This window comes from Loxodonta africana, chromosome 8 (genome assembly GCF_030014295.1).
Source record: "Loxodonta africana isolate mLoxAfr1 chromosome 8, mLoxAfr1.hap2, whole genome shotgun sequence".
Lineage (NCBI taxonomy): Eukaryota > Metazoa > Chordata > Mammalia > Proboscidea > Elephantidae > Loxodonta > Loxodonta africana.
In genome coordinates, this window is record NC_087349.1 from 40,782,425 (window position 1) to 40,800,780 (window position 18,356).

Genomic DNA, 18,356 nt, shown 5'->3' on the forward strand with positions numbered 1-18,356 from the left:
GAGGCTATCTTGTCCTTGCCCCTACCCCAAGCTTTATTCCCTACTTTCTATCCTAGATAATCAAAGAGAAATAAGTCCAAGAAAGCTGTGTATCTTTGTGTCTGCAAGTCAGGGAGATAGGTAAGTCAACTATAGAAAAATTTGATCAGTATAAATAAGCCACATACTGACCTCAACATCATACAGTTGTTCCGTAGTAGAACTTTTTATTTTATGTGTGTTTTTGTTTGATCTAAAAAAAATCAGCCATGTATTAAGTGTTGGAATATTGATACAGATGAATTTCTTTTCTTTCCAGCTCAATTGCACAGCTCTGCCAATTGGTGTTCAAATACATACTTTTTTGCTTATTAAATTATGTTCATATTATATAATATTTTTATGAGTGGGTAAAACACTCATTCACAGTTACCGAGGAAAAAAGCCAAAAAGGAAAAAAGGGGAGGACAAAATGTATCTGTGTAATAGACGAATTCCCTCAAGGAAGGGCCTTATAACCGCCCATGGCACATAGGAACAGTACCTTGAATCATAGTGGATTTCGATGAATGAGTAATTCATCCATATGGAGTGAAGATATCCTAGAACTAAAGATGTATATTATAGCGAGGCCAGGTCATTATAGATGTTGAACCTAAGAAGAATAAATGATTAAAAACTTCATTTCTAGGGATAGCAGTTATTTTGTGCAATTAAACCATATCTTTAACTCACTTTCTACTCCATTTCTGTTGTCCATTCTGTTGGCTTCAGCACATGCATGGACAGCCCATTTGACTTCCTAACTGCTTTTCCTTGACCTCGTCTCCAGTGAACCATTTCCTCCATCCCCCCTCAGCATAAAGATATCTATGGCTATCTCTTCAACCACCCCATTCCCATTGTCATCATCAGTAATTGCATCTCCTTCAACAATGTCCATTTGAAGTACCTCATTCTACCTCCAGCTTCTATTCTTCCAGCGGTTACTGGAAGAACTCCCACTGCAACCCATGACTTTTTCACTAGCCATCATTCCTAGGTAGGTTGTATTTTCCAAATATGGCTGCAAAAATATACCTCGTCCCATATGCTCCTCCACGGTGTGACCTTACAGCTCCCCTATCAAAATGTGGAGTATATTTCTCTCCCTCCTTGAATTAGGATGGGCTCTGTGACTGCTTTGTGACATTGTCAGTTAAGTTATCCTTAATTGGCCTGGCAGCTTCCACTTTTTCCCTCTTTGGAACACTCCCTCTTGGAAAGCCACATGCCTGCAAGAAGTGTGATTACCCCGTGATCATGCTGGAATACCCCAAGTCCCGTGGAGAGGCTCTGGAGTATGAGACCTACATAAAGAGAGAGTCCTAGGAGAACTGAGACACCAGACAGGTGATCGAAGAAGGCACCTTGGAAGTATATCCTCCAGCCCCAACTGCTCTAGATGACAGTAAATGCAGCAGAGACAACCACCTGGCTGAGCTGTTCCCAAATTACTTAACCACAAAATTGTGAGCAAAATTACATGATTGTTTGAAGCTAGTAACTTTGGGGAGTATTCACTTCCTCCTGTATACACCTGTGTCTTCATAATCACTCTCCTGCAAAACATTTAACATTGCTCTTCCCTCTACTGTCTTCGTTTGCTTAAACTCCATTCCTGGAGGAACTCAAATATCTTTTTCCCTTTTCTGTTCTTACATCAGACCACCTAGACACAGCAGAAGAAAATCGCACCAAGGATAAACTTGACTCATGACCACAAACCTCAAATGGGCCTAGCACTGTTACTATTTCTCTAGTAAATTCATGTCTCTAGTCTCAAGTTTTCCATCACACACCTCCCCAGCAAACCAACCCAAAACCAAACCCACTGCCGTCGAGTTGATTCCAACTCATAGCGACCCTATAGGACAGAGTAGAACTGCCCCCATAGAGTTTCCAAGGAGTGCCTGGTGGATTTGAACTGCCGACCTCTTGGTTAGCGGCTGTAGCACTTAACCACTATGCCACCAGGGTTTCCCACCCCAGCAGATAAGAAAAAAATTCTCAGAAATACTTGGAAGATACATTGGAAAAAATCTGAACCGAAAAGGAAGAAAGAAAGGTCTTGGTCATGTCGATCCTTCCTTGTTGATTGCCCCAGATATTCCATGGTCCTTGATGATTCTCACATGGCATCTGTCTTCTCTGGTATACGTATATGTGTCTCTGTGTCTGTAATGCTCTTTATATAACTCAGAAGTGATTAGGTTTAGGATCCACCCTACACTGATAAGACCTCGGTTGATTGATTAAATTACATTAGATTACATCCACAGGTATATGGGTTAGGACTCCAACACATATTTTGGGGGAGACATAATTCGATCCATAACAGAGGCTGATTTAATCAGTTATGCCTATGTAATGAGGCCCCAGTAAACACTTCGAACACAGAAGCTCCATGGTTGATGAAAGACACCAGTACTTGGGAGGGGGACACACTCTTTCTGGGACATGGAAGCTTCATGTTGGGGACCCTCCCAGACCTTGCCCTATGTGTCTCTTTATATTTATCCTGAGATATATCCTTTTTTCTGTAATAAAACTTAATTTTAAATATTAGTGCTTTCTGTGAATTCCCTAAGCCATTCTAGTGAATTATTGAACCTGAGAGTAGTGGGAACCAGTAGGTGAGATGTGAGCTGGCTGGGGACCCATGAGCTTATAGCTGGTATCCTGAGGGTTAGAGAGAACTGAATTTGTAGCTAGCAGGTCAGAAGTGAGGGTGCTCTGTGGACTCCCAAGTTCGTGGCTAGTGCCTGAGGTCTTGAGCCAACTTGGCAGCCTGAAGGCATGTGTCCTTTAACCTGTGAGATTTAATGTAGCTCTGGGATGGTGGGTCAGAGGAAGAAGTACAGCTGGTGTCAGAACAGAAATGGCAGAGAAGTGGGATTTGTTTGATTTCCCACACGGCATGGGAAAGAGCAGTATTGAAAGACAAGAGTCTCCCAGGAGTCCAAGCACACAGGTGTGCTGCCTGGGAACTGGCACTAGAAGCCATTGGGAACTGAGGCTCCGTGGTTGCAACTCTGCTTCCTGAGTGGCTTTAATTCTATCCTGTTCTCGCTCCTGTCCAAACCATAGTATCTCAGTTTACAAGCAGCCCAGATGGGCCCCCTAGTTCCCTACACTTAATGAGACTGCAGCTTCATATCCCACTATTAATTCACTCACTCATTCAGTTTTTCAGTTCCAAATTCCCAAGACAGGAATATGATTGTCCCCATTTATATTTTTAAGCCAGTGGAATACTAGCAACCTATGAATTGATTTCCTTTGGGTCAAGCCCCACAGACTGATGCTACGTCCAGGGAATAGAGTGGGGAAGGGTCACATGGTACAGAAGAGAACCCACGCTGTGAAAGGGCGCAATTTCCCTTTAAAGAAAAGGCTATGTGTGGGTGGGCAGGCAGGTAACTGAGTTCTGTGCAGCAGTATAATATGACCCACGTGAGAATGACATTTTACACACCATTCTTCTTTTTGCTGGCAAGTTCCTCTAGCCTCATGCTTCTTCTTGAGATCGTAATAGCCCACTGGTCTACTTCTCTATTCCCAGAAAAGTAAGAACCAGGCAGTATTATACATAGGATAGGTTTAACTTTAGAGCCATTCCTATTCCAAAATAATTTTTAGATAATAACCTGAGTTTATTAATAAAAAACTAGTTGCTGTCAAGTCGGCTGTGATTCATGGTGGCCACATGTGTGTCAGAGTGGACTTGTGTTCTCTAAGGGCTTTCGTGGGCTGATTTTTCAGAAGTAAATTGAAAGGCCTTCCTTTTGAGGCAACTTCGAGTGGACTGGAACCTCTAACCTTTTGACCAGCAGCCAAGCACATTACCAGTTTGTACCACCCAGGGAATCAGAGGTTATTAATATTAATATTATTAATATTACACTACTAATATGTAATACTTTTATAAAAAGCCCCAAAATATTAACCTCACTCGTTCACAGTCTGTTTCAGAGAAGCCCTAAAGACAAAGAATAATCCATCATTATTAACCTGTCACATCAGTAGCTTTGTTCCAAGGTCCAGGTTTCTAATAGTTTCCCTGTGGTATATATACAAAATGTGTGCAATATCTGATTACCATATTTTTAGGAAAATAATGGGCATGTTACACAACTTTGCCAACCGCAACCCCCTTCACTATTTTCGTAAGTGAGCTATCTGTACATTTTACGTGTATATGTGTTATTTAAGTGGGCATACTATTTGCGAAAAAATATGGTGAAGTAGCCTTTCTTTTTTGGCATCACTAATGTATTTATTCACTTATTCGCTCTCTTCACAAGTCTTACACCTTCTGGATAATGGAAAAAGAAGTTTTTTTTTTTTTTAACATTTCATACTAGAGAAAATTTATTCTCTCAAGCTGACATTCCTTTTCAGACTCCCACTCTCTGTCTTTGGTCCCCTCTGCCTTCCCCACAACCTTATGCCAGAGCCTCCAGGCTGCCCTGCATCCCAGAGCCTTCTGCCACGGTGTTGCCTCTATCATGCCTCTCCATGCTGTTAATTTTATCAGAGTGTTAGCTTTTTCATCTATGATTGTTTATACCTATGTTTTGACCCTTCTTTAGGCATTGTGATACAGTACTGTATTTTTTTTTGTTAGGTGTCCTTATTGAAAAATAACCTTACATTTGAGAAGGGCTTGATTGCATACATTCAGGTAATGGAAACATGATGAGTATTTCACTATAGAAACTGGAACTAACAAATCCTAAAAGGTATGAAATGTATCTTAAATATTCTCCTAACCACCCCCCCCCCCCCAAAAAAAGCCTGCTGCCATCGAGTCTATTCGGATTCATAGTGACCCTATAGGACAAAGCAGGATTGCACCATAGGGTTTCCAAGGAGCAGCTGGTGGATTACGAACTGGTGACTGTTTGGTTCGGCGGAATGCTTAACCACTGCACTACCAGGGCTCCAATGTTCTACATGTCTTTTAAATGAAATAATTTCATTTTAACTTAAATAATTCTAACATAAATTAGCAAAATACCTTATGCTGGATGAACTTTTAACACATTCCCTTTACTTGAGTTATTTTTAAATAAAATACATTATGTAGAGGAGGCACAGTGGTTAAGAGCTTGGCTGCTAACCAAAAAGTTGGCAGTTCGAAATCATCAGCCTCTCCTTGGAAACCGTGTGGGGCAGTTCTACTCCGTCTCTAGGGTCACTGTGAGTCGGAGCCCACTCCACAGCAATGGGTTTGGTTTTTTTTTCTTTTAGAAACGTTAAAATTACATTTTATCCTCTGATAATTATACAAATGCTATGATATTAACTAAACATATTTAGTTTTTCTGTATATTTGAGATGTATTATTTTATATTTAAGAGAAAATGTATAATAGAAAAATAAGAAAAATTGTACCTGAAACTCTACCTGTTGACGTCCATTCCATTCTGACTGAACTGCCCCATACGGTTTCCAAGGAGCAGCTGATAGATTCAAACTGCCGACCTTTTGGTTAGCAGCCAAGCTCTTAACCACTGCCCAACTGGGGCCAAGTGCCATTATTTCTCTTTAAAATAAATGTGATTTTTTTATCTTAGGAATTAAAATTTATGCTACTTTTTTCCTTTGAAAGAAGATATTAAAAAAGGAATCTGCAGTTTCTAAGTAATAAATAGGTTTGACCATTTTTAGTATTCACTAATAAGCATTTTGGCACTCTAATCTGGTTAGACCATTTGGCACTCTAATCTGGTTACACATGCTCTCACAGTGAGAAAGCCAGTATTCCATGTACCAACAAACAAATACAATTTCTCCCTTACTTACCCTATCTAATACATATCATTCAGTGTCGTGATTGCTTCTTTACTTGTTTTCATACCCCACTGGACTATAAGTTTCTTTTAAGCCTTCACATTTTAGCGTTGTTGCCCTGCATAATACCTAGTACAAAGCAGAAGCTCCATAAATATTTGTCAGGTGAGTGACAACATTTACTAAACCATATTTCAAGAACTATTTTACTAGGTCTAATTCTAGCTCAACATTGAGATAGTCACCAAATAAGAGATCTTCAGCTTCAGGAGTGTATTGCCATCCACCCATTATTCAGGCAGGCTCTGTTAAATGACATTACCTGAAATTATAATGTAAATGATGCTACTTTAAATCTCTCATGAAATGTTAAAACCAGCACCTAGTAAAAGTGAAGTGGTATTAACTAGAGGGTTTCATAACTTGGGGTCTGGACCATGGGAAGTCTCCAAGAGGGCCATTGAATCCCCCAAAAATGTACTGCAAGATTTTGTTCGTATTAGTACTTTTGTGGAAAGAGAGCCCATAATTTTTATTTGATTAGAAGAGAGGTAAATGACCCAAATATATTCAAGTACCACTGCTCAGGGCAACGCACTGATACCTTCTATTTTCACTGTGCCATTCTTTAGAGAAACATCCAGCTCTTTACATAATTTATTCTCTAAAAACTTCAAAACATAGAGATGGAAAAGCTACTATTCTAGATTGAAATACACAAAAAGCCACAAGTTCCACTATTTGAGTTTCATCATCAGGAGTAGATTTAGAATGAAAAGGAAAATCAACCCATATCCAAAAGCAGGCTGGGTAAGTTTTACATGGAATTCCTGCATTTCTTAGACCAATGCTATTTCATATTTTTCTGGAAAATAAATTTTAAAGTTCAAATTAATACATAGAATGTCAGAAAAATAAATTCAGAAATTAAGCAAGAATTCTTTTGGATCACCGTAAAATAAATGCAAGTTGAAGTTACTTGTTTCTTGGTTACCGAAATATAATTCAAAATGAGCAGCAATGGAACTGGAGCCAACTTCAGAAAGAGTTGTTTTTTTATTTTTTTCAATGCATGATTCAGGTTTTCCATTAATAAAAATGCTTGGTGTTTAAATATGCACAATAGGCTAGAATATCATAAATGTGAAATGAAGTTAATTTTATTGCACTTGCCACCTTGGTGAAAATGAATTCACTGGCACGAAACCAGGAATATACCTGAACTACTGATGGAAAAAAAAAAAAAAGTCAGTTCGGTGGTATGGTATAAAATCTGAGAAGGGGTTTTGAGGTTGTGATGAAGGAAAGGTAAAGGACATGATTCAGATTATTCAAACAATCCCCAGAAATCATTCAATAAAAAAGCATACATCTATTCCTCTCTGGAACATTAAGTAATATGTTAAAGGGATATTTGTTTTGCCTTGTTAAAATGTGGTGCCTTAGTGGGTCTAAAACCTCCAGTTCATCAAGTTCCAATCCACCCGTTTAGTTTCATTAATTCAGGAAACAATAAAATGCAAAGGGAAACAATGTGGCATAGTATAGGAGGGGCATAGAGCTGCAACTCAGAAGACTGAAGAATCTGGTTTCCTTTTGTAATATAATCTAGTCTCCTTTGTGAGTAGGCCCAAACCTACCCAGTGCCCTCGAGTCAATTCCGACTCATAGTAAGCAGAAGCACCTTAATGGATATCACCACAGAAATTCATCTCTGAAGATTACTGTAAACAAAGTCTTTTAAAGAGAAAAAAAAAGGCAAATCCTGTCCAAGTCATGCTGAGGTAAACTGCTCATTCCTTGTTGCCATCGAGTCAATTTTGACTCATAGTGACCCTATAGGACAGAGTAGAATTGCCCCATAGGGTTTCCTATGAGAGCAGATCACCAAATCTTTTCTCCACAGAGCAGTTGGTGGGTTCAACAGCAGACCTTTCAGTTAGCAGCCAAGCACTTAACCATTGCACCACCAGGGCTCCTTCTCATTCCATTGCCCTCAACCACTGTCCCAGCAGGGCTGCCAAAACCAAACCTCTTGCCGTCGAGTCAATTCCAACTCATAGCGACCCTATGGGACAGGGTAGAACTGCCCCACAGGGTTTCCAAGGAGCAGCTGGTGGATTCAAACTGCTGACTTTTTGGTTAACAGCCAACTTCTTAACCGCTAGGCCACCAGGGCTCCCTGTTCTCATTCCTTAAAAAAAATAAAAAACCAAACCCGTTGCCATCGAGTTGATTCTGACTCATAGCGACCCTATAGGGCAGAGCAGAACTGCCCCATAGAGTTTCCAAGGAGTGCCTGGCAGATTCGAAATGCTGACCCTTTGATCACTTAGCCACTATGCCGCCAGGGTTTCTTAGCAATGGCAAAATGCTGAGTGAAGAAACAAAGCGCTTTAGAATAGACAGTGCAGCATCTTGATTTCAGAAGAGTGTAACTAGGCTTCATGGGGCTTTCAATGGCTGATTTTCAAAAGCAGATCCCAGGCCTTTCTAGGTGTCTCTGGTGGATTCAAATGGCCAACTGCCAACCATTCAGTTAGCAGCCAAGCTCTTAACTGTTGCGCCACCAAATGCATATCTCAAATTTACCTGTTAAGAGCAAATAGAAGGCTAGAGATTAGAATCTCAAAAGAAGTGAGAACCTCAGAAAAGGGAAAGATTTAAGTGAGGGGGAAGTTTAAGATTGTTATATACATCACTCTTTCTCCATTGGAGGCCCCACTCAGAAAGTCACAAAACATTTCCAAGTCTCACATTTTTAACTACAATATGCAGAATGATTAAAAAAAAAAAACTTGAAAAACTAAAAACCCAACAGTACTATTGGCTGGTCCTAAATCTTCCTTAAATTGCACTTATCTAAATTGAATTTTTTTTTAGTCAAGCCTTTGATATTTTTCTGGACAGATTTTTCTATATAATTATATTCACCTTTAGTGATATATATCTTGATTTAGATTTTACTCTATGAAGTGTAAACTCTACGTAAATTTATTTTATGTCTTCACAGTTTCATTAGTCCCAGAAGTGTTTACAAAACATTTCAGTTTCTCATGATTTTCACAATTGAACTGACAGCCAATTAAGCATCATCTGAGATTTTCCAGAGAACTTGCTATTCTGTTTTACTGCCGTGGAATGTTTGTTGCTAACTCCTTCCAGGTGATACGTATTTACTGTTTGTGGTTGTTCTGGGAACCATACTCACCTGTTTAGACGTGAAAAATTACCTTCACTATACTTCAGCACAATATAGATTTTCTTAAGGCTACATCTTAACTTAAATAATACTCTGCTTCATTTACTCATCTTCCTAAATCTTATCATCAATTCATTTTATGGAGCAATTCAACTATTTTTGTCATTCTTAGCAGTGTGTCTGTTTTTTAAAATGTTGCCTCAAATTGCATATAAACTATGGCAATCTATAATTCTCTAAGACAAAAATGAAGCTAAATATAATTTGGAATTATTTTTCCTGAAAGATGTTGCCAGCTAGTTTGTTTTGAGCGTCTTTTCTTCCTAAACTTATTTTATTGGATTTTACATGTGGAATTTAAAGTCAATCAATGGAGTTTGTTTCACAATTTTATTTTCCTTTTGGTTTTTGTTTTTTGTTCTTTTACCTATTCTATACCAATGCCCTTCTTTATGTAGAAGGTCATTGACAGTTTTGACCATAGTTCATTTCATTTTCATCCATAAATGTTTGGTAGAATTTACGGAAAAATCACCTGGGTCTGGAGCTTCTTTTGTGGAGAGAATTTTGATTAAAAAATCAATTTCTTTAACTGAAATAAGGCAATTCATATTTGCTCTTTGATCTTATGCCAGTTTTGGTAAATTGTGTTTGTCAAAGACTGTCTATTTTATTTAATTGTCAAATTTATTAGCATATGTTGTTGTTGTTGTTAGGTGTCATCAAGTCGTTTCCAGGTCATTGCGACCCTATGTAAAACAGAACGAGACACCGCCCAGTCCTGTGCCATCCTCACAATCCTTGTTACGCTTGAGCCCATTGCTGAAACCACTATGTCAATCCATCTCATTGAAGGTCTTTCTCTTTTTTGTTAACCCTCTACTTTACCAAACATGATGTCCTTCACCAGGGACTGATCCCTCCTGATAACCTGTCCAAAGTATGTGAGACATAGGCTTGCCATCCTTGCTTCTAGGGTGCATTCTTGCTGTACTTCTTCCGAGACAGATTTGTTCATTCTTTTGGCAGTCCATGGTATATTCAATATTCTTCGCCAGCACCACAATTCAAAGGCATTGATTTTTCTTTGGTCTTCTTATTCATCGTCCAGCTTTCACATGCACGTGAGACATTCAAAAAACACCATGGCTTGGGTCAGGCACACATTAGCTTTCAAGGTAACATCTTTGCTTTTTGACACTTTAAAGAGGTGTTTTCAAGCAGATTTACTCAATGCACTGCTGCTTTTGATTTCCTGATTGTTGCTTCCATGAGTGTTGAATCTGGATCAGAGTAAAATGAAATCCTTAACAACTTCAATCTTTTCTCCATTTGTATTGATCTTGCTTAATTTGTCCAGTTGTGAGAAGTTTTTGTTTTCTTCATCTTGAGGTGTAATCCATACTGAAGGCTGTGGTCTTTGATCTTCATCAGTTAAGTGCTTCAAGCCCTCTTCACTCTTAGCAAGCAAGGTTGTGTCATCAGCATAACTTAGGTTGTTAATAAGTCTTTCTCCAACCTTGATCCCCCATTCTTCTTCATAGAGTCCAGCTTCTTGGATTATTTGCTCAGCATACAGATTGAATAGGTATAAGGAAAGGATATAACCCTGATGCACACCTTTCCTGACTTTAAACCACACAAGTATCCCCTTGTTCTATTCAAATGTCTACCTCTTGGTCTATGTACAGGTTCCTCATGAGCACAATTAATGATCTGGAATTCCCATTTTTCCCAATGTTATCCATAACTTGCTATGATCCACAGAGTCAAGTGTCTTTGCATAATCATAAGACACAGGTAAACATCCTTCTGGTATTATCTGCTTTCAGCCTGGATCCATCTGACATCAGCAGTGGTATACCTGGTTTCATGTACTCTTCTGAATCCAGCTTGAATTTCTGACAGTTCCTTGTTGATACACTGCTGCAGCTCTTTTTGAATGATCTTCAGCAAAATTTTACTTGTATGTGATACTAATGATACTGTTTGATATTTTCCACATTCAGTTGGATCACCTTCCTTGGGAATAGGCATAAATATGGATCTCTTCCAGTCAATTGGCCAGGTAGGGGTCTTCCATATTTCTTAGCATAGACCAGCGAGCACTTCCAGCACTGCGTCCGTTTGTTGAAATATCTCAGCTGGTATTCTGTCAATTCCTGGAGCCTTGTTTTTCACCAAGGTCTTCAGTACATCTTGGACTTCTTAGATGCTGTTTGCTGGAACAATTCAGTCAGACAATCAAAAATACTGGATATTTCAGAGCTAAAAATGAAAAAGATCATAGGTGCTAAAAATTGCAGTATTTTTGAGACACCTTTTTCTTTGGAAAGTAACCAAGGCTTCAGTAACTGTATGGCATCAGTCCACAGTCATCATGATTGTAGTGCCATTATGATGGTAGATGGCCACCATTGATTTCTTCTCTGCCTATAAAAGTGTCCCATATTCCCATCAAGAGGTAGATGATAGAGCTTATTCCTCCCCTCCTCTTGAATCTGGGATGGCCTTAGTGACTTGCTTGATGGATAACCTGTGGCAGAAGTGATGTTCTGGGGCTTCCAAAGCTAGGTCATAAAAAGCCTTGCAGTTTCCCCATGGACTTCTTGCAACATAGTCTGGGGAAACAAGTTTCCATGTAGCAAATCAGACTACCTTGAGCTCACTATGCTCTAAAAGCCATGTAAAGACGCTCCAGTCAACAGTTGAGTCTAGCCTTCTAGCCGTACCTGTCAAGGCACCAGACCTGTAAGTGAAGCCATCTTGAACTTTATAAAACAGCTCATCTGCCACTAATGCCACTAAGTGACTTCAGTTGATGCTATGTGGAACAGAAGAATCACCTTGGACTTGTAGTTTTCTTTGTGGAGATTTTCTTTTTAAATAAAAAATTCCATTTCTTTAATAGAAATAAGTCAATTCCAAATTCCAACCAATGAAATAGTGAAATATAATAAAAAGTTTGCTGTTTAAAACACTAAATTTGGGGATTATTATGCTGAAAAAGATAACTAAAACCATGACTTTATGTAAATAGAAGCAAACAGTCCTATCACGTGGCTCTGTGATATTCCAGATTAGTTGAGAAAGAACTTGGAAAAAATGCCACCACCACCAAGTCTGAGATATTAAGTAGCGTCTCTACCCCCTAGGCAATCTCATTCTTCTCCTCCATGGTACTAGAATGGGAATAAAATTTCTAAAAATTAGGGAATACAGCTATTTCAATTTAAGCTAATTGTTTCTTTCTTTCTAGTCTTCAGACTATTCAGACTTATTCTTATGCTCAACATGCTGAAACAAATAAAACTTTCAGTTTATTAGGTGTCATCTTGAAGAAAATAAAAAAAAAATCATACATGAAAAAATATTTGAGTTGTGATTCAAGGGTTAAACTGTGAAGTTTTGACTGGTTAACATGCTGAGCTGACTCAGATTTCAGAATGCTTTGACAGAAATCTCTGTGAATAAATGAATCTGCAACAGTTTTGCCTCCTGAGAGAATTCTGCCTTACTGGGATGTTAAAAAGGCTTTATGTTTGCTTCATCTGGAGCCTTGAGCAACTTACAAGGTACTCTGAGGTTTGCTGCTCTAGCCAAGAGGAGTGTACGCAGTACAAGAAAGGTGAGTGTATAAAAAAAAAAAAAAATGACTGCTAAATTTAATCAAATCTCCAATGCTTTTTAAACAATACCTTGGATCATAAATTACTTTTCCTAAAAGCCTAATAGGTAATTTGACCTGGTGAGAACGTAATTGGAAATTGTATGTAAAGTAATTGAATATGTCTATTGTGAATTGTTAATCTTCCTTTTTATTCTTTAACACACAATAATTATAACAGGAAACAGTCAATATAATAGCTGAAGTCATTGATTCCTTTTCTGCTCAAGCAAATATAATTCTCACTTAAAAAACAAAACAGAGGAATGGTTACCATTAATGAATGATCTCCTTGGGGCATACTAAAAAAAAAAAAACATAAAGCTCAAATGGATACCTTTCTTCTATAAAGCTAGCTCTTTTTATTTTAGCTTTAAAGTAGTACTGTCTAATTGTTTGGATCACTGAAGGAAGTAAAGAGAAGGTGAACTGACATACATGCCTATAGACACTGAAAGGAAACAGACTCAGATGACTAAATTTCTAGTCTTGTTTTTAGCTCAGAAGGACAATTTCAAAGTATTTTTGTATTCCCTTAACAAAAGTCATTAACTAGAGTATAAACTTTTTAAAGAAAATGGCTTGTGAACAATAAATCACACATATCCTAAAGCTATATTGCTGGGTTAGTTCATAAATGTTATCATTTCACAGAGTTCATTTTTCAGGATACACCAAGATCTACTTTAGCAGTAGAGTGGTTTGTATTTTGCAACCATTTTAGGGAATTGAGTAGAAATGCTATCTTACCACTTCAGACTAGTAAAATATGTTGTTGTTGTTAGGTGTCATCTAGTCGGTTCCGATTCATAGCAACCCTGTGTACAACAGAACGAAACACTGCCTGGTCCTGCACCATCCTCTCAATCGTTGTTATGCTTGAGCCTGTTGTTGCAGCCGCTGTGCCAATCTATCTCTACAGCTTCCTCTTTTTCGCTGACCCTCTACTTTACCAAGCAAGATGTCCTTCTCCAGGGACTGATCCCTCCTGATAACATGTCCAAAGTACGTGAGACATAGTCTCGCTGTCTTTGCTTCTAAGGAGCATTCTGGCTGTATTTCTTCCAAGACAGATGTGTTCGTTCTTTTGGCAGTCCATGGTATATTCAATATTCTTTGCCAACACTGTAACTCAAAGGCATCAATTCTTCCTCAGTCTACCTTTTTCATTGTTCAGCTTTCATATGCATAGGAGGTGACTGAAAACACTATGGCTTGGGTGAGGCACATCTGAGTCTTTAAGGTGACATCTTTCGAAGGTCTTCTTTTGCAGCAGATTTGTCCAAAGAGATGTGTCTTTTAATTTCTTGACTGGGGTTTCCATGGATGTTAATTGCGGATCCAAGTAAAATGAAATTCTTGACAACTTCAATCTTTTCTGCCTTTATCATGATGTTGCCTATTGGTCCAGTTGTGAGGATTTCTGTTCTCCTTAAGTAAAATATAGAGTAATATAAGTATTGATCCTGATATACTGCAGCCACTCTGGATTTCAAAATTAGGGAGGTTTATAAGATATTCAAATGTTATGGTTATTGGGGTGCATCAAAAAAAGGTTGGTCGAGTTTGGAGGTGGGGCCAAGATGGCGGAATAGACAGACACTTCCGGCGAGCCTTCTTTACAACAAAGACCCCCAGAAAAACAAGTGAAACAAGTATGTTTGTGACAAGCTGGGAGCCCTGTGCTTCAAAGGCAAGCTTAGAAAACGAACTGAGGGGCAGGGGGAGGAAGAGATGGTTCAGAAGCGGAGAGGAGTTACCAGACCTGAATCGCGGGGAGCCCTCAGGCACCATTTCTGGAGCAGCGGCGGCAGGCTGGTACTAGCATTCGGCCACACTTTCCTTAAGGAGAAGCAACCAGCCTTACAGCCTACCCGTACCTCCAGAACCAGAGAAGAACTGCACTCTCAGCAAAAGCTAAGTACTTGCGTATATTTTACCGTGCCCCCTCACCCCCAAGCCGGCTTTGGCGGCTGAATTCCCTGGGCCTGAGATAGGCACTGTTGAGCACCTAGAACCATCCTCCAGGCCTTGGGGAAGGAAAAAATTTGCAACTGGGGGAAAAGATAATTTGCTAGCTTCACTAACCGGGGGGAGCTCAGGACAGAAGTGGCTCTTGTACAGGCATAAACCATCCATGGACTTTGAGTACTTTTCCCTTCTGCATGGACCTGTGTGGGCCTATTTCAGGAGAATAGGCCCTTGTTGGCAGACTCCAACTATTTCAGCTGTGCAGTGGAGAGGTGGGTGTTTGACGTTTGACATTGCTTTGCCTATCAAACAAGGTCCTCACCTACCCATAACAGAGACCTAAGGACTGGTAGCTCCACTCAGGTAGCCCAGCCACCCGCGACAGGGGTCCAAAGATAACTGGTACCTCCCAGTCCTTACGACCAAAAACTTTGGGTGCCCATGGTCCCTCTGCAGAACTCACCCACCTACACGCTCTAGAAAACAGAGACGCACTTTACTCAGAGACACTCAGGGGTTGGTTCTCAGCCCCCCGCCTTGTTCAGAGCATGACCCCATGCTGCAATCAGATACGGGTATATATGCCGATCACCCCTGCCCCTCTAAGACTGTAGGATGGAGCCTGTACAACACACTTGATGATCAGCTACCTGGAAACCTGAGCTGAATTCATACAAGAAAACTGAATGGACTCCTAGACTGATATACGGGGTAACAGCTCTAACCATCTGGGGACAGGCTGTCAGAGCTCCAAAGGCAAAAATAATCAAGCTAGCTCACTCAAGCAACCCATGTAGGTGTACCATAACAAAACAAAGCAAGCAGCTACGACACAGTAAGCAAACATAAACTAATACAATAACTTATAGATGGCTCGGAGACAACAGTCAATATGGAGTCACATAAAGAAACAGACCATGATCACCTCAACAGGCTCTCAAAACAAAGAATCCAGGGATCTTCTAGATGAAAGTGCATTCCTGGAATTACCAGAGCCAGAATACAAAAGTTTAATACACAGAACCCTTCAAGACATCAGGAAGGAAATTTGGCAATATGCAGAACAAACCAAGGAACACACAGATAAAGCAACTGAAGAACTTAGATTATTCAGAAACATAATGAAAAGTTTAATAGGATGGAAAAATCCATAGACAGACAGCAATCAGAAATTCAGAAGATTAACAATAAAATTACAGAAGTAGACAACTCAATAGAAAGTCAGAGGAGCAGAATTGAGCAAGTAGAAACCAGAATTTCTGAACTCGAAGATAAATCACTTGGCACTAATATATTTGAAGAAAAATCAGATAAAAGAATTTTAAAAAATAAGGAAACTTAAGAATGATGTGGGACTGTATCAAGAGAAATAGCCTATGAGTGATTGGAGTACCAGAACAGGGAGGGATAACAGAAAATACAGAGAAACTTGTTGAAGATTTGTTGGCAAAAAACTTCCCTGATATCACGAAAGATGAGAAGATATCTATCCAAGATGCTCATCGAACTCCACATAAGGCAGATGTTAAAAGAAAGTCACCAAGACATTATAATCAAACTTGCCAAAACCAAAGATAAAGAGAGAATTATAAGAGCAACGAGGGATAAACGAAAAGTCACCTACAAAGGAGAGCCAATAAGAATAAGCTTGGACTACTTCGCAGAAACCATGCAGGCAAGAAGGCAATGGGATGACACATTTAAAAAATTGAAGGAAAAAAACTCCCTGACAAGAATCATACATATCCAGCAAAACTGTCTCTTAAATATGAAGGTGAAGTTAAGACATTTCCAAATAAACACAAGTTTAGGGAATTCGTAAAAACCAAACCAAAACTACAAGAAATACTAAAGGGAGTTCTTTGGTTAGAAAATCAATAATATCGGGTATCAACCCAAGACTAGAATGCTGGGCAGAGCAACCAGAAGTCAACCTAGACAGGGAAATCCAAAAACACAAAGCAAGAATATAAAAAATGGAAAAAAAAAAAGCTCAAAACAGAGTAATAGTGATGTTATTGTATAAAAGTGATATTATTGTTAAAATAATAAGAGAGACTAAGAAATGTAATCATACACCTTCCACATGGAGAGGAAGATATAGCGATACGAAGAAATAAAAGTTAGGTTTAAATTTAGAAAAATAGGGGTAAATAGTAAGGTAACCACAAAGGACACAAACTATCCTACTCATCAAAATAAAATACAAGGGAAAAATACAGACAAAGCAGAAATGAACAACAACAAATATGAGGAAAGGACAATATATCAAGATAATCTTAGCACATAAAATTAAGTGGGAAAAAGAAACTGTCAACAACACACAAAAAAAGACATCAAAATGATAGCACCAAATTCATACCTATCCATAATTACCCTGAATGTAAATGGACTAAATGCACCAATAAAGACACAGAAAGTGGCAGAATGGATTAAAAAACAAGATCCAACTATGTGCTGCCTACAAGAGACACACCTTAGACTTAGAGACACAAACAAACTAAAACTCAAAGGATGGAAAAAAATGTATCAAGCAAACAACAATCAAAAAAGAGCAGGAGTGGCAATATTCATTTCTGACAAAATAGACTTTAAAGTTAAATCCATCATAAAGAGTAAGGAAGGACACTATAAAATGATTAAAGGGATAATACACCAAGAAGATAGAACCATATTGAATATTTATGCACCCAGTGACAGGGCTGCAAGATACATAAAACAAACTCTATCAGCATTGAAAAATGAGATAGACAGCTCCACGATAATAATAGGAGACTTCAACACACCACTTTCAGTGAAGGAAAGGACACCCACAAAGAAGCTCAATAAAGACACAGAAAATCTAAATGCCACAATCAACCAACTTGACCTCATAGACATATACAGAACACTCCACCCAACAGCAGCCAAGTATACTTTCTTTTCTAGTGCACATGGAACATTCTCTAGAATAGACCACATATTAGGTCATAAAGCAAGCCTTGGCAGAATCCAAAACATTAAAATATTACAAAGTATCTTCTCTGACCATAAGGCCATGAGAGTGGAAATGAATAATAGGAAAAGCAGGGAAAAGAAATCAAACACTTGGAAACTGAACAATACCCTGCTCAAAACAGACTGGATTACAGAAGACATTAAGGATGGAATAAAGAAATTCATAGACTCCAATGAGAATGAAAACACTTCCTATCAGAACCTTTGGGACACAGCAAAAGCGGTGCTCAGAGGCCAATTTACGTCAATAAATGCACACATCCAAAAAGAAGAAAGGGACAAAATTAAAGAATTATCCCTACAACTTGAACAAATAGAGAGCAGCAAAAGAAACCCACAGGCACCAGAAAATAAATAAATAATAAATATTAGAGCTGAACTAAATGAAATAGAAAACGGAAAAACAATTGAAAGAATTAACAAGACCAAAAGCTGGTTTTTTGAAAAAATCAACAAAATGGATAAACCACTGGCCAAAGTGACAAAAGAAAAACAAGAGAGGAAGCAAATAACCTGAATAAGAAATGAGATGGGCGACATTACAACAGACCCAACTGAAATTAAAAGAATCATATCAGATTACTATGAAAAATTGGACTCTAACAAATTTGAAAACCAAGAAGAAATGGATAAATTCCTAGAAACACACTACCTACCTAAACTAGCACAAACAGAGGTAGAACAACTAAATAGACCCATAAC